This window comes from Somniosus microcephalus, chromosome 11 (genome assembly GCF_052327205.1).
Source record: "Somniosus microcephalus isolate GS21.2 chromosome 11, FLI_Smic_1.0, whole genome shotgun sequence".
Lineage (NCBI taxonomy): Eukaryota > Metazoa > Chordata > Chondrichthyes > Squaliformes > Somniosidae > Somniosus > Somniosus microcephalus.
The window spans coordinates 107,276,827-107,293,079 of NC_140997.1; the positions used below are offsets into that span (position 1 = coordinate 107,276,827).

Here is a 16,253-nt window from a genome sequence, read left to right on the forward strand (position 1 = left end):
CTGTCGCGCGCTCTCTCTCCCTCTCGCGCTCTCTCTCTCCCTGTCGCGCGCTCTCCCTCCCTGTCGCGCGCTCTCCCTCCCTGTCGCGCGCTCTCTCTCCCTGTCGCGCGCTCTCTCTCCCTGTCGCGCGCTCTCTCTCCCTGTCGCGCGCTCTCTCTCCCTGTCGCGCGCTCGCTCTCCCTGTCGCGCGCTCGCTCTCCCTGTCGCGCGCTCTCTCTCCCTGTCGCACGCTCTCTCTCCCTGTCGCGCGCTCGCTCTCCCTGTCGCGCGCTCGCTCTCCCTTTCGCGCGCTCGCTCTCCCTGTCGCGCGCTCTGTCTCCCTGTCGCGCGCTCTGTCTCCCTGTCACGCGCTCTGTCTCCCTGTCGCGCGCTCTGTCTCCCTGTCGCGCGCTCTGTCTCCCTGTCGCGCGCTCTGTCTCCCTGTCGCGCGCTCTGTCTCCCTGTCGCGCGCTCTGTCTCCCTGTCGCGCGCTCTGTCTCCCTGTCGCGCGCTCTGTCTCCCTGTCGCGCGCTCTGTCTCCCTGTCGCGCGCTCTTTCTCCCTGTCGCGCGCTCTCTCTCCCTGTCGCGCGCTCTCTCTCCCTGTCGCGCGCTCTCTCTCCCTGTCGCGCGCTCTCTCTCCCTGTCGCGCGCTCTCTCTCCCTGTCGTGCGCTCTCTCTCCCTGTCGCGCGCTCTCCCTGTCACGCGCTCTCTCTCCCTGCCGCGCGCTCTCTCTCCCTGTCGTGCGCTCTCTCTCCCTGTCGTGCGCTCTCTCTCCCTGTCGCGCGCTCTCTCTCCCTGTCGCGCGCCCTCTCTCCCTGTCGCGCGCCCTCTCTCCCTGTCGCCCGCTCTCTCTCCCTGTCTCTCTCTCTTTCCCTGTCGCCCGCTCTCTCTCCCTGTCTCTCTCTCTCTGCCTGTCGCGCGCTCTCTCTTTCCCTGTCGCGCGCTCTCTCTCTCCCTGTCGCGCGCTCTGTCTCCCTGTCGCGCGCTCTGTCTCCCTGTCGCGCGCTCTGTCTCCCTGTCGCGCGCTCTGTCTCCCTGTCGCGCGCTCTGTCTCCCTGTCGCGCGCTCTGTCTCCCTGTCGCGCGCTCTGTCTCCCTGTCGCGCGCTCTGTCTCCCTGTCGCGCGCTCTGTCTCCCTGTCGCGCGCTCTGTCTCCCTGTCGCGCGCTCTGTCTCCCTGTCGCGCGCTCTCTCTCCCTGTCGCGCGCTCTCTCTCCCTGTCGCGCGCTCTCTCTCCCTGTCGTGCGCTCTCTCTCCCTGTCGCGCGCTCTCCCTGTCGCGCGCTCTCTCTCCCTGCCGCGCGCTCTCTCTCCCTGCCGCGCGCTCTCTCTCCCTGTCGTGCACTCTCTCTCCCTGTCGTGCGCTCTCTCTCCCTGTCGCGCGCCCTCTCTCCCTGTCGCGCGCCCTCTCTCCCTGTCGCGCGCTCTCTCTCCCTCTCGCGCGCTCTCTCTCCCTGTCGCGCGCTCTCTCTCCCTGTCGCGCGCTCTCTCTCCCTGTCGCGCGCTCTCTCTCCCTGTCGCGCGCTCTCTCTCCCTGTCGCGCGCTCTCTCTCCCTCTCGCGCTCTCTCTCTCCCTGTCGCGCGCTCTCCCTCCCTGTCGCGCGCTCTCCCTCCCTGTCGCGCGCTCTTCTTCCGTCGCGCTCTCTCTCTCCCTGTCGCGCGCTCTCTCTCCCTGTCGCGCGCTCTCTCTCCCTGTCGCGCGCTCTCTCTCCCTGTCGCGCGCTCTCTCTCCCTGTCGCGCGCTCGCTCTCCCTTTCGCGCGCTCGCTCTCCCTGTCGCGCGCTCGCTCTCCCTGTCGCACGCTCGCTCTCTCCCTCTCTCTCTCTGCCTGTCGCTCTCTCTCTGCCCGTCGCTCGCTCGCTCTCAGTTCAGTTCAGTTCAGTTCAAATGCTTTATTGGCATGAAAGTTTACAGAGAACCATATTGCCAAAGCTTACATTGCAAAAAGTACTCTCCCTTTCGCGCGCTCTCTCTCCGTCGCGCGCTCTCTCTTCCTGTCGCGCGCTCTGTCTCCCTGTCGCGCGCTCTGTCTCCCTGTCGCGCGCTCTGTCTCCCTGTCGCGCGCTCTGTCTCCCTGTCGCGCGCTCTGTCTCCCTGTCGCGCGCTCTGTCTCCCTGTCGCGCGCTCTGTCTCCCTGTCGCGCGCTCTGTCTCCCTGTCGCGCGCTCTGTCTCCCTGTCGCGCGCTCTGTCTCCCTGTCGCGCGCTCTGTCTCCCTGTCGCGCGCTCTCTCTCCCTGTCGCGCGCTCTCTCTCCCTGTCGCGCGCTCTCTCTCCCTGTCGTGCGCTCTCTCTCCCTGTCGCGCGCTCTCCCTGTCGCGCGCTCTCTCTCCCTGCCGCGCGCTCTCTCTCCCTGTCGTGCGCTCTCTCTCCCTGTCGTGCGCTCTCTCTCCCTGTCGCGCGCTCTCTCTCCCTGTCGCGCGCCCTCTCTCCCTGTTGCGCGCTCTCTCTCCCTCTCGCGCGCTCTCTCTCCCTGTCGCGCGCTCTCTCTCCCTGTCGCGCGCTCTCTCTCCCTGTCGCGCGCTCTCTCTCCCTGTCGCGCGCTCTCTCTCCCTGTCGCGCGCTCTCTCTCCCTCTCGCGCTCTCTCTCTCCCTGTCGCGCGCTCTCCCTCCCTGTCGCGCGCTCTCCCTCCCTGTCGCGCGCTCTCTCTCCGTCGCGCTCTCTCTCTCCCTGTCGCGCGCTCTCTCTCCCTGTCGCGCGCTCTCTCTCCCTGTCGCGCGCTCTCTCTCCCTGTCGCGCGCTCTCTCTCCCTGTCGCGCGCTCGCTCTCCCTTTCGCGCGCTCGCTCTCCCTGTCGCGCGCTCGCTCTCCCTGTCGCACGCTCGCTCTCTCCCTCTCTCTCTGTGCCTGTCGCTCTCTCTCTGCCCGTCGCTCGCTCGCTCTCAGTTCAGTTCAGTTCAGTTCAAATGCTTTATTGGCATGAAAGTTTACAGAGAACCATATTGCCAAAGCTTACATTGCAAAAAGTACTCTCCCTTTCGCGCGCTCTCTCTCCGTCGCGCGCTCTCTCTTCCTGTCGTGCGCTCTCTCTTCCTGTCGCGCGCTCTGTCTCCCTGTCGCGCGCTCTGTCTCCCTGTCGCGCGCTCTGTCTCCCTGTCGCGCGCTCTGTCTCCCTGTCGCGCGCTCTGTCTCCCTGTCGCGCGCTCTGTCTCCCTGTCGCGCGCTCTGTCTCCCTGTCGCGCGCTCTGTCTCCCTGTCGCGCGCTCTGTCTCCCTGTCGCGCGCTCTGTCTCCCTGTCGCGCGCTCTGTCTCCCTGTCGCGCGCTCTCTCTCCCTGTCGCGCGCTCTCTCTCCCTGTCGCGCGCTCTCTCTCCCTGTCGCGCGCTCTCTCTCCCTGTCGCGCGCTCTCTCTCCCTCTCGCGCGCTCTCTCTCCCTCTCGCGCGCTCTCTCTCCCTCTCGCGCGCTCTCTCTCCCTGTCGCGCGCTCTCTCTCCCTGTCGCGCGCTCTCTCTCCCTGTCGCGCGCTCTCTCTCCCTGTCGCGCGCTCTCTCTCCCTCTCGCGCTCTCTCTCTCCCTGTCGCGCGCTCTCCCTCCCTGTCGCGCGCTCTCCCTCCCTGTCGCGCGCTCTCTCTCCCTGTCGCGCGCTCTCTCTCCCTGTCGCGCGCTCTCTCTCCCTGTCGCGCGCTCTCTCTCCCTGTCGCGCGCTCGCTCTCCCTGTCGCGCGCTCGCTCTCCCTGTCGCGCGCTCTCTCTCCCTGTCGCGCGCTCTCTCTCCCTGTCGCGCGCTCGCTCTCCCTGTCGCGCGCTCGCTCTCCCTTTCGCGCGCTCGCTCTCCCTGTCGCGCGCTCTGTCTCCCTGTCGCGCGCTCTGTCTCCCTGTCGCGCGCTCTGTCTCCCTGTCGCGCGCTCTGTCTCCCTGTCGCGCGCTCTGTCTCCCTGTCGCGCGCTCTGTCTCCCTGTCGCGCGCTCTGTCTCCCTGTCGCGCGCTCTGTCTCCCTGTCGCGCGCTCTGTCTCCCTGTCGCGCGCTCTGTCTCCCTGTCGCGCGCTCTGTCTCCCTGTCGCGCGCTCTTTCTCCCTGTCGCGCGCTCTCTCTCCCTGTCGCGCGCTCTCTCTCCCTGTCGCGCGCTCTCTCTCCCTGTCGCGCGCTCTCTCTCCCTGTCGTGCGCTCTCTCTCCCTGTCGCGCGCTCTCCCTGTCACGCGCTCTCTCTCCCTGCCGCGCGCTCTCTCTCCCTGTCGTGCGCTCTCTCTCCCTGTCGTGCGCTCTCTCTCCCTGTCGCGCGCTCTCTCTCCCTGTCGCGCGCCCTCTCTCCCTGTCGCGCGCTCTCTCTCCCTCTCGCGCGCTCTCTCTCCCTGTCGCGCGCTCTCTCTCCCTGTCGCGCGCTCTCTCTCCCTGTCGCGCGCTCTCTCTCCCTGTCGCGCGCTCTCACTCCCTCTCGCGCTCTCTCTCTCCCTGTCGCGCGCTCTCCCTCCCTGTCGCGCGCTCTCCCTCCCTGTCGCGCGCTCTCTCTCCGTCGCGCACTCTCTCTCCCTGTCGCGCGCTCTCTCTCCCTGTCGCGCGCTCTCTCTCCCTGTCGCGCGCTCTCTCTCCCTGTCGCGCGCTCTCTCTCCCTGTCGCGCGCTCGCTCTCTCTTTCGCGCGCTCGCTCTCCCTGTCGCGCGCTCGCTCTCCCTGTCGCACGCTCGCTCTCTCCCTCTCTCTCTCTGCCTGTCGCTCTCTCTCTGCCCGTCGCTCGCTCGCTCTCAGTTCAGTTCAGTTCAGTTCAAATGCTTTATTGGCATGAAAGTTTACAGAGAACCATATTGCCAAAGCTTACATTGCAAAAAGTACTCTCCCTTTCGCGCGCTCTCTCTCCGTCGCGCGCTCTCTCTTCCTGTCGCGCGCTCTGTCTCCCTGTCGCGCGCTCTGTCTCCCTGTCGCGCGCTCTGTCTCCCTGTCGCGCGCTCTGTCTCCCTGTCGCGCGCTCTGTCTCCCTGTCGCGCGCTCTGTCTCCCTGTCGCGCGCTCTGTCTCCCTGTCGCGCGCTCTGTCTCCCTGTCGCGCGCTCTGTCTCCCTGTCGCGCGCTCTGTCTCCCTGTCGCGCGCTCTGTCTCCCTGTCGCGCGCTCTGTCTCCCTGTCGCGCGCTCTGTCTCCCTGTCACGCGCTCTGTCTCCCTGTCGCGCGCTCTGTCTCCCTGTCGCGCGCTCTGTCTCCCTGTCGCGCGCTCTGTCTCCCTGTCGCGCGCTCTCTCTCCCTGTCGCGCGCTCTCTCTCCCTGTCGCGCGCTCTCTCTCCCTGTCGTGCGCTCTCTCTCCCTGTCGCGCGCTCTCCCTGTCGCGCGCTCTCTCTCCCTGCCGCGCGCTCTCTCTCCCTGTCGTGCACTCTCTCTCCCTGTCGCGCGCTCTCTCTCCCTGTCGCGCGCTCTCTCTCCCTGTCGCGCGCCCTCTCTCCCTGTCGCGCGCTCTCTCTCCCTCTCGCGCGCTCTCTCTCCCTGTCGCGCGCTCTCTCTCCCTGTCGCGCGCTCTCTCTCCCTGTCGCGCGCTCTCTCTCCCTGTTGCGCGCTCTCTCTCCCTGTCGCGCGCTCTCTCTCCCTCTCGCGCTCTCTCTCTCCCTGTCGCGCGCTCTCCCTCCCTGTCGCGCGCTCTCCCTCCCTGTCGCGCGCTCTTCTTCCGTCGCGCTCTCTCTCTCCCTGTCGCGCGCTCTCTCTCCCTGTCGCGCGCTCTCTCTCCCTGTCGCGCGCTCTCTCTCCCTGTCGCGCGCTCTCTCTCCCTGTCGCGCGCTCGCTCTCCCTTTCGCGCGCTCGCTCTCCCTGTCGCGCGCTCGCTCTCCCTGTCGCACGCTCGCTCTCTCCCTCTCTCTCTCTGCCTGTCGCTCTCTCTCTGCCCGTCGCTCGCTCGCTCTCAGTTCAGTTCAGTTCAGTTCAAATGCTTTATTGGCATGAAAGTTTACAGAGAACCATATTGCCAAAGCTTACATTGCAAAAAGTACTCTCCCTTTCGCGCGCTCTCTCTCCGTCGCGCGCTCTCTATTCCTGTCGCGTGCTCTGTCTCCCTGTCGCGCGCTCTGTCTCCCTGTCGCGCGCTCTGTCTCCCTGTCGCGCGCTCTGTCTCCCTGTCGCGCGCTCTGTCTCCCTGTCGCGCGCTCTGTCTCCCTGTCGCGCGCTCTGTCTCCCTGTCGCGCGCTCTGTCTCCCTGTCGCGCGCTCTGTCTCCCTGTCGCGCGCTCTGTCTCCCTGTCGCGCGCTCTGTCTCCCTGTCGCGCGCTCTGTCTCCCTGTCGCGCGCTCTCTCTCCCTGTCGCGCGCTCTCTCTCCCTGTCGCGCGCTCTCTCTCCCTGTCGCGCGCTCTCTCTCCCTGTCGCGCGCTCTCCCTGTCGCGCGCTCTCTCTCCCTGCCGCGCGCTCTCTCTCCCTGTCGTGCGCTCTCTCTCCCTGTCGTGCGCTCTCTCTCCCTGTCGCGCGCTCTCTCTCCCTGTCGCGCGCCCTCTCTCCCTGTTGCGCGCTCTCTCTCCCTCTCGCGCGCTCTCTCTCCCTGTCGCGCGCTCTCTCTCCCTGTCGCGCGCTCTCTCTCCCTGTCGCGCGCTCTCTCTCCCTGTCGCGCGCTCTCTCTCCCTGTCGCGCGCTCTCTCTCCCTCTCGCGCTCTCTCTCTCCCTGTCGCGCTCTCTCTCTCCCTGTCGCGCGCTCTCCCTCCCTGTCGCGCGCTCTCCCTCCCTGTCGCGCGCTCTCTCTCCGTCGCGCTCTCTCTCTCCCTGTCGCGCGCTCTCTCTCCCTGTCGCGCGCTCTCTCTCCCTGTCGCGCGCTCTCTCTCCCTGTCGCGCGCTCTCTCTCCCTGTCGCGCGCTCGCTCTCCCTTTCGCGCGCTCGCTCTCCCTGTCGCGCGCTCGCTCTCCCTGTCGCACGCTCGCTCTCTCCCTCTCTCTCTGTGCCTGTCGCTCTCTCTCTGCCCGTCGCTCGCTCGCTCTCAGTTCAGTTCAGTTCAGTTCAAATGCTTTATTGGCATGAAAGTTTACAGAGAACCATATTGCCAAAGCTTACATTGCAAAAAGTACTCTCCCTTTCGCGCGCTCTCTCTCCGTCGCGCGCTCTCTCTTCCTGTCGCGCGCTCTCTCTTCCTGTCGCGCGCTCTGTCTCCCTGTCGCGCGCTCTGTCTCCCTGTCGCGCGCTCTGTCTCCCTGTCGCGCGCTCTGTCTCCCTGTCGCGCGCTCTGTCTCCCTGTCGCGCGCTCTGTCTCCCTGTCGCGCGCTCTGTCTCCCTGTCGCGCGCTCTGTCTCCCTGTCGCGCGCTCTGTCTCCCTGTCGCGCGCTCTGTCTCCCTGTCGCGCGCTCTGTCTCCCTGTCGCGCGCTCTGTCTCCCTGTCGCGCGCTCTGTCTCCCTGTCGCGCGCTCTCTCTCCCTGTCGCGCGCTCTCTCTCCCTGTCGCGCGCTCTCTCTCCCTGTCGCGCGCTCTCTCTCCCTGTCGCGCGCTCTCTCTCCCTGTCGCGCGCTCTCTCTCCCTGTCGCGCGCTCTCTCTCCCTCTCGCGCGCTCTCTCTCCCTGTCGCGCGCTCTCTCTCCCTGTCGCGCGCTCTCTCTCCCTGTCGCGCGCTCTCTCTCCCTGTCGCGCGCTCTCTCTCCCTCTCGCGCTCTCTCTCTCCCTGTCGCGCGCTCTCCCTCCCTGTCGCGCGCTCTCTCTCCCTGTCGCGCGCTCTCTCTCCCTGTCGCGCGCTCTCTCTCCCTGTCGCGCGCTCTCTCTCCCTGTCGCGCGCTCTCTCTCCCTGTCGCGCGCTCTCTCTCCCTGTCGCGCGCTCGCTCTCCCTGTCGCGCGCTCGCTCTCCCTGTCGCGCGCTCTCTCTCCCTGTCGCGCGCTCTCTCTCCCTGTCGCGCGCTCGCTCTCCCTGTCGCGCGCTCGCTCTCCCTTTCGCGCGCTCGCTCTCCCTGTCGCGCGCTCTGTCTCCCTGTCGCGCGCTCTGTCTCCCTGTCGCGCGCTCTGTCTCCCTGTCGCGCGCTCTGTCTCCCTGTCGCGTGCTCTGTCTCCCTGTCGCGCGCTCTGTCTCCCTGTCGCGCGCTCTGTCTCCCTGTCGCGCGCTCTGTCTCCCTGTCGCGCGCTCTGTCTCCCTGTCGCGCGCTCTGTCTCCCTGTCGCGCGCTCTGTCTCCCTGTCGCGCGCTCTGTCTCCCTGTCGCGCGCTCTTTCTCCCTGTCGCGCGCTCTCTCTCCCTGTCGCGCGCTCTCTCTCCCTGTCGCGCGCTCTCTCTCCCTGTCGCGCGCTCTCTCTCCCTGTCGTGCGCTCTCTCTCCCTGTCGCGCGCTCTCCCTGTCACGCGCTCTCTCTCCCTGCCGCGCGCTCTCTCTCCCTGTCGCGCGCTCTCTCTCCCTGTCGTGCGCTCTCTCTCCCTGTCGCGCGCTCTCTCTCCCTGTCGCGCGCCCTCTCTCCCTGTCGCGCGCTCTCTCTCCCTCTCGCGCGCTCTCTCTCCCTGTCGCGCGCTCTCTCTCCCTGTCGCGCGCTCTCTCTCCCTGTCGCGCGCTCTCTCTCCCTGTCGCGCGCTCTCACTCCCTCTCGCGCTCTCTCTCTCCCTGTCGCGCGCTCTCCCTCCCTGTCGCGCGCTCTCCCTCCCTGTCGCGCGCTCTCTCTCCGTCGCGCACTCTCTCTCCCTGTCGCGCGCTCTCTCTCCCTGTCGCGCGCTCTCTCTCCCTGTCGCGCGCTCTCTCTCCCTGTCGCGCGCTCTCTCTCCCTGTCGCGCGCTCTCTCTCCCTGTCGCGCGCTCGCTCTCTCTTTCGCGCGCTCGCTCTCCCTGTCGCGCGCTCGCTCTCCCTGTCGCACGCTCGCTCTCTCCCTCTCTCTCTCTGCCTGTCGCTCTCTCTCTGCCCGTCGCTCGCTCGCTCTCAGTTCAGTTCAGTTCAGTTCAAATGCTTTATTGGCATGAAAGTTTACAGAGAACCATATTGCCAAAGCTTACATTGCAAAAAGTACTCTCCCTTTCGCGCGCTCTCTCTCCGTCGCGCGCTCTCTCTTCCTGTCGCGCGCTCTGTCTCCCTGTCGCGCGCTCTGTCTCCCTGTCGCGCGCTCTGTCTCCCTGTCGCGCGCTCTGTCTCCCTGTCGCGCGCTCTGTCTCCCTGTCGCGCGCTCTGTCTCCCTGTCGCGCGCTCTGTCTCCCTGTCGCGCGCTCTGTCTCCCTGTCGCGCGCTCTGTCTCCCTGTCGCGCGCTCTGTCTCCCTGTCGCGCGCTCTGTCTCCCTGTCGCGCGCTCTGTCTCCCTGTCGCGCGCTCTGTCTCCCTGTCGCGCGCTCTGTCTCCCTGTCGCGCGCTCTGTCTCCCTGTCGCGCGCTCTGTCTCCCTGTCGCGCGCTCTCTCTCCCTGTCGCACGCCCTCTCTCCCTGTCGCACGCCCTCTCTCCCTGTCGCGCGCCCTCTCTCCCTGTCGCGCGCCCTCTCTCCCTGTCGCGCGCCCTCTCTCCCTGTCGCGCGCCCTCTCTCCCTGTCGCGCGCTCTGTCTCCCTGTCGCGCGCCCTCTCTCCCTGTCGCGCGCCCTCTCTCCCTGTCGCGCGCCCTCTCTCCCTGTCGCGCGCCCTCTCTCCCTGTCGCGCGCCCTCTCTCCCTGTCGCGCGCCCTCTCTCCCTGTCGCGCGCCCTCTCTCCCTGTCGCGCGCTCTCTCTCCCTGTCGCGCGCTCTCTCTCCCTGTCGCGCGCTCTCTCTCCCTCTCGCGCTCTCTCTCTCCCTGTCGCGCGCTCTCCCTCCCTGTCGCGCGCTCTCCCTCCCTGTCGCGCGCTCTCCCTCCCTGTCGCGCACTCTCCCTCCCTGTCGCGCTCTCTCTCCCTGTCGCGCGCTCTCTCTCCCTGTCGCGCGCTCTCTCTCCCTGTCGCGCGCTCTCTCTCCCTGTCGCGCGCTTCGCTCTCCCTGTCGCGCGCTCGCTCTCCCTTTCGCGCGCTCGCTCTCCCTGTCGCGCGCTTCGCTCTCCCTGTCGCGCGCTCGCTCTCTCCCTCTCTCTCTCTGCCTGTCGCTCTCTCTCTGCCCGTCGCTCGCTCGCTCTCTCTCTCTCTCCCTGTCGATCGCTCGCTCTCTCTCTCTCTCCCCCTGTCGCTCAATCTCTCTCCCTGTCGCGCGCTCTCTCTGCCTGTCGCGCGCCCTCTCTCCCTGTCGCGCGCCCTCTCTCCCTATCGCGCGCCCTCTCTCCCTGTCGCGCGCCTTCTCTCCCTGTCGCACGCCCTCTCTCCCTGTCGCGCGCCCTCTCTCCCTGTCGCGCGCCCTCTCTCCCTGTCGCGTGCCCTCTCTCCCTGTCGCGCGCCCTCTCTCCCTGTCGCGCGCCCACTCTCCCTGTCGCGCGCCCTCTCTCGCTGTCGCGCGCCCTCTCTCCCTGTCGCGCGCCCTCTCTCCCTGTCGCGAGCCCTCTCTCCCTGTCGCACGCCCTCTCTCCCTGTCGCGCGCCCTCTCTCCCTGTCGCGCGCCCTCTCTCCCTGTCGCGCGCCCTCTCTCCCTGTCGCGCGCCCTCTCTCCCTGTCGCGCGCCCTCTCTCCCTGTCGCGCGCCCTCTCTCCCTGTCGCGCGCCCTCTCTCTCACCCTGTCGCCCGTTCTCTCTCCCTGTCTCTCTCTCTTTCCCTGTCGCCCGCTCTCTCTCCCTGTCTCTCTCTCTCTGCCTGTCGCGCGCTCTCTCTTTCCCTGTCGCGCGCTCTCTCTCTCCCTGTCGCGCGCTCTCTCTCCCTGTCGCGCGCTCTCTCTCCCTGTCGTGCACTCTCTCTCCCTGTCACGTGCTCTCTCTCCCTGTCGCGCGCTCTCTCTCCCTGTCGCCGCGCTCGCTCTCCCTGTCGCGCGCTCACTCTCCCTGTCGCGCGCTCGCTCTCTCCCTCTCTCTCTCTGCCTGTCGCTCTCTCTCTGCCCGTCGCTCGCTCGCTCTCTCTCTCTCTCCCTGTCGATCGCTCGCTCTCTCTCTCTCTCCCCCTGTCGCTCGCTCTCTCTCCCTGTCGCGCGCTCTCTCTGCCTGTCGCGCGCTCTCTCTGCCTGTCGCGCGCTCTCTCTGCCTGTCGCGCGCTCGCTCTGCCTGTCGCGCGCTCGCTCTGCCTGTCGCGCGCCCTCTCTGCCTGTCGCGCGCCCTCTCTGCCTGTCGCGCGCCCTCTCTGCCTGTCGCGCGCCCTCTCTCCCTGTCGCGCGCCCTCTCTCCCTGTCGCGCGCCCTCTCTCCCTGTCGCGCGCCCTCTCTCCCTGTCGCGCGCCCTCTCTCCCTGTCGCGCGCCCTCTCTCCCTGTCGCGCGCCCTCTCTCCCTGTCGCGCGCCCTCTCTCCCTGTCGCGCGCCCTCTCTCCCTGTCGCGCGCCCTCTCTCCCTGTCGCGCGCCCTCTCTCCCTGTCGCGCGCCCTCTCTCCCTGTCGCGCGCCCTCTCTCCCTGTCGCGCGCCCTCTCTCCCTGTCGCCCGCTCTCTCTCCCTGTCTCTCTCTCTTTCCCTGTCGCCCGCTCTCTCTCCCTGTCTCTCTCTCTCTGCCTGTCGCGCGCTCTCTCTTTCCCTGTCGCGCGCTCTCTCTCTCCCTGTCGCGCGCTCTGTCTCCCTGTCGCGCGCTCTGTCTCCCTGTCGCGCGCTCTGTCTCCCTGTCGCGCGCTCTGTCTCCCTGTCGCGCGCTCTGTCTCCCTGTCGCGCGCTCTGTCTCCCTGTCGCGCGCTCTGTCTCCCTGTCGCGCGCTCTGTCTCCCTCTCGCGCGCTCTGTCTCCCTGTCGCGCGCTCTGTCTCCCTGTCGCGCGCTCTGTCTCCCTGTCGCGCGCTCTGTCTCCCTGTCGCGCGCTCTGTCTCCCTGTCGCGCGCTCTGTCTCCCTGTCGCGCGCTCTCTCTCCCTGTCGCGCGCTCTGTCTCCCTGTCGCGCGCTCTCTCTCCCTGTCGTGCGCTCTCTCTCCCTGTCGCGCGCTCTCCCTGTCGCGCGCTCTCTCTCCCTGTCGTGCGCTCTCTCTCCCTGTCGTGCGCTCTCTCTCCCTGTCGCGCGCTCTCTCTCCCTGTCGCGCGCCCTCTCTCCCTGTTGCGCGCTCTCTCTCCCTGTCGCGCGCTCTCTCTCCCTGTCACGCGCTCTCTCTCCCTGTCGCGTGCTCTCTCTCCCTGTCGCGCGCTCTCTCTCCCTGTTGCGCGCTCTCTCTCCCTGTCGCGCGCTCTCTCTCCCTCTCGCGCTCTCTCTCTCCCTGTCGCGCGCTCTCCCTCCCTGTCGCGCGCTCTCCCTCCCTGTCGCGCGCTCTCTCTCCGTCGCGCTCTCTCTCTCCCTGTCGCGCGCTCTCTCTCCCTGTCGCGCGCTCTCTCTCCCTGTCGCGCGCTCTCTCTCCCTGTCGCGCGCCTCGCTCTCCCTTTCGCGCGCTCGCTCTCCCTGTCGCGCGCTCGCTCTCCCTGTCGCACGCTCGCTCTCTCCCTCTCTCTCTCTGCCTGTCGCTCTCTCTCTGCCCGTCGCTCGCTCGCTCTCAGTTCAGTTCAGTTCAGTTCAAATGCTTTATTGGCATGAAAGTTTACAGAGAACCATATTGCCAAAGCTTACATTGCAAAAAGTACTCTCCCTTTCGCGCGCTCTCTCTTCCTGTCGCGCGCTCTGTCTCCCTGTCGCGCGCTCTGTCTCCCTGTCGCGCGCTCTGTCTCCCTGTCGCGCGCTCTGTCTCCCTGTCGCGCGCTCTGTCTCCCTGTCGCGCGCTCTGTCTCCCTGTCGCGCGCTCTGTCTCCCTGTCGCGCGCTCTGTCTCCCTGTCGCGCGCTCTGTCTCCCTGTCGCGCGCTCTGTCTCCCTGTCGCGCGCTCTGTCTCCCTGTCGCGCGCTCTGTCTCCCTGTCGCGCGCTCTGTCTCCCTGTCGCGCGCTCTCTCTCCCTGTCGCGCGCTCTCTCTCCCTGTCGCGCGCTCTCTCTCCCTGTCGCGCGCTCTCTCTCCCTGTCGCGCGCTCTCTCTCCCTGTCGCGCGCTCTCTCTCCCTGTCGCGCGCTCTCTCTCCCTCTCGCGCTCTCTCTCTCCCTGTCGCGCGCTCTCCCTCCCTGTCGCGCGCTCTCCCTCCCTGTCGCGCGCTCTCCCTCCCTGTCGCGCGCTCTCTCTCCCTGTCGCGCGCTCTCTCTCCCTGTCGCGCGCTCTCTCTCCCTGTCGCGCGCTCTCTCTCCCTGTCGCGCGCTCGCTCTCCCTGTCGCGCGCTCGCTCTCCCTTTCGCGCCTCGCTCTCCCTGTCGCGCGCTCGCTCTCCCTGTCGCGCGCTCGCTCTCTCCCTCTCTCTCTCTGCCTGTCGCTCTCTCTCTGCCCGTCGCTCGCTCGCTCTCTCTCTCTCTCCCTGTCGATCGCTCGCTCTCTCTCTCTCTCCCCCTGTCGCTCAATCTCTCTCCTCTCCCTGTCGCGCGCTCTCTCTGCCTGTCGCTGCGCTCGCTCTGCCGTCGCGCGCTCTCGCTCTGCCTGTCGCGCGCCCTCTCTGCCTGTCGCGCGCCCCTCTCTGCCTGTCGCGCGCCCTCTCTGCCTGTCGCGCGCCCTCTCTCCCTGTCGCGCGCCCTCTCTCCCTGTCGCGCGCCCCTCTCTCCCTGTCGCGCGCCCTCTCTCCTGTCGCGCGCCCTCTCTCCCTGTCGCGCGCCCTCTCTCCCTGTCGCGCGCCCTCTCTCCCTGTCGCGCGCCCTCTCTCCCTGTCGCGCGCCCTCTCTCGCCTGTCGCGCGCGCCCTCTCTCCCTGTCGCGCGCCCTCTCTCCCTGTCGCGCGCCCTCTCTCCCTGTCGCGCGCCCTCTCTCCCTGTCGCCCGCTCTCTCTCCCTGTCTCTCTCTGTTTCCCTGTCGCCCGCTCTCTCTCCCTGTCTCTCTCTCTCTGCCTGTCGCGCGACTCTCTCTCTTCCCTGTCGCGCGCTCTCTCTCTCCCTGTCGCGCGCTCTGTCTCCCTGTCGCGCGCTCTGTCTCCCTGTCGCGCGCTCTGTCTCCCTGTCGCGCGCTCTGTCTCCCTGTCGCGCGCTCTGTCTCCCTGTCGCGCGCTCTGTCTCCCTGTCGCGCGCGCTCTGTCTCCCTGTCGCGCGCTCTGGTCTCCCTCTCGCGCGCTCTGTCTCCCTGTCGCGCGCTCTGTCTCCCTGTCGCGCGCTCTGTCTCCCTGTCGCGCACTCTGTCTCCCTGTCGCGCGCTCTGTCTCCCTGTCGCGCGCTCTGTCTCCCTGTCGCGCGCTCTCTCTCCCTGTCGCGCGCTCTCTCTCCCTGTCGCGCGCTCTCTCTCCCTGTCGCGCGCTCTCTCTCCCTGTCGTGCGCTCTCTCTCCCTGTCGCGCGCTCTCCCTGTCGCGCGCTCTCTCTCCCTGTCGTGCGCTCTCTCTCCCTGTCGTGCGCTCTCTCTCCCTGTCGCGCGCTCTCTCTCCTGTCGCGCGCTCTGTCTCCCTGTCGCTGCGCTCTCTCTCCCTGTCGCGCGCTCTCTCTCCCTGGTCGCGCGCTCTCTCTCCCTGTCGCGGCGCTCTCTCTCCCTGTCGCGCGCTCTCTCTCCCTGTCGCGCGCTCTCTCTCCCTGTCGCGCGCATCTCTCTCCCTGTGTCGCGCGCTCTCTCTCCTCTCTCGCGCTCTCTCTCTCCCTGTCGCGCGCTCTCCCTCCCTGTCGCGCGCTCTCCTCCCTGTCGCGCGCTCTCTCCTCCCTGTCGCGCGCTCTCTCTCCCTGTCGCGCGCTCTCTCTCCCTGTCGCGCGCTCTCTCTCCCCTGTCCGCGCTCTCTCTCACCTGTCGCGCGCAGTCGCTCTCCCTGTCGCGCGCTCGCTCTCCCTTTCGCGCGCTCGCTCTCCCTGTCGCGCGCTCGCTCTCCCTGTCGCGCGCTCGCTCTCTCCCTCTCTCTCTCTGCCTGTCGCTCTCTCTCTGCCCGTCGCTCGCTCGCTCTCTCTCTCTCTCTCCTGTCGATCGCTCGCTCTCTCTCTCTCTCCCCCTGTCGCTCAATCTCTCTCCCTGTCGCGCGCTCTCTCTGCCTGTCGCGCGCGTCGCTCTGCCTGTCGCGCCTCGCTGTCGCTCTGCCTGTCGCGCGCCCTCTCTGCCTGTCGCGGCGCCCTCTCTGCCTGTCGCGCGCCCCTCTCTGCCTGTCGCGCGCCCTCTCTGCCTGTCGCGCGCCCTCTCTCCCTGTCGCGCGGCTCTCTCTCCCTGTCGCGCGCCCTCTCTCCCTGTCGCGCGCCCTCTCTCCCTGTCGCGCGCCCTCTCTCCCTGGTCGCGCGCCCTCTCTCCCTGTCGTGCGCCCTCTCTCCCTGTCGCGCGCTCCTCTCTCCCTGTCGCGCGCCCTCTCTCCCTGTCGCGCGCCTCTCTCCCTGTCGCGTGCCCTCTCTCCCTGTCGCGCGCCCTCTCTCCCTGTCGCGCGCCCTCTCTCCCTGTCGCGCGCCCTCTCTCCCTGTCGCCCGCTCTCTCTCCCTGTCTCTCTCTCTTTCCCTGTCGCCCGCTCTCTCTCCCTGTCTCTCTCTCTCTGCCTGTCGCGCGCTCTCTCTTTCCCCTGTCGCGCGCTCTCTCTCTCCCTGTCGCGCGCTCTGTCTCCCTGTCGCGCGCTCTGTCTCCCTGTCGCGCGCTCTGTCTCCCTGTCGCGCGCTCTGTCTCCCTGTCGCGCGCTCTGTCTCCCTGTCGCGCGCTCTGTCTCCCTGTCGCGCGCTCTGTCTCCCTCTCGCGCGCTCTGTCTCCCTGTCGCGCGCTCTGTCTCCCTGTCGCGCGCTCTGTCTCCCTGTCGCGCGCTCTGTCTCCCTGTCGCGCGCTCTGTCTCCCTGTCGCGCGCTCTGTCTCCCTGTCGCGCGCTCTCTCTCCCTGTCGCGCGCTCTCTCTCCCTGTCGCGCGCTTCTCTCTCCCTGTCGCGCGCTCTCTCTCCCTGTCGTGCGCTCTCTCTCCCTGTCGCGCGCTCTCCCTGTCGCGCGCTCTCTCTCCCTGTCGTGCGCTCTCTCTCCCTGTCGTGCGCTCTCTCTCCCTGTCGCGCGCTCTCTCTCCCTGTCGCGCGCCCTCTCTCCCTGTCGCGCGCTCTCTCTCCCTTGTCGCGCGCTCTCTCTCCCCTGTCGCGCGCTCTCTCTCTCCTGTCGCGTGCTCTCTCTCCCTGTCGCGCGCTCTCTCTCCCTGTGCGCGCTCTCTCTCCCTGTCGCGCGCTCTCTCTCCCTCTCGCGCTCTCTCTCTCCCTGTCGCGCGCTCTCCCTCCCTGTCGCGCGCTCTCCCTCCCTGTCGCGCGCTCTCTCTCCGTCGCGCTCTCTCTCTCCCTGTCGCGCGCTCTCTCCTCCCTGTCGCGCGCCTCTCTCTCCCTGTCGCGCGCTCGCTCTCCCTTTCGCCGCGCTCGCTCTCCCTGTCGCGCGCTCGCTCTCCCTGTCGCACGCTCGCTCTCTCCCTCTCTCTCTCTCTGCCTGTCGCTCTCTCTCTGCCCGTCGCTCGCTCGCTCTCAGTTCAGTTCAGTTCAGTTCAAATGCTTTATTGGCATGAAAGTTTACAGAGAACCATATTGCCAAAGCTTACATTGCAAAAAGTAC

The 16,253-nt window shown here is 68.3% G+C and overlaps 1 protein-coding gene across 1 annotated transcript in view; it reads left to right on the forward strand.

The window, feature by feature from the left end:
- LOC147110818 (FYVE, RhoGEF and PH domain-containing protein 5-like) overlaps nucleotides 1-16,253 on the forward strand; it is a 1,561,072-nt gene that overhangs the window by 72,344 nt on the left and 1,472,475 nt on the right. The gene's annotated exons all lie outside the window — the stretch shown is intronic.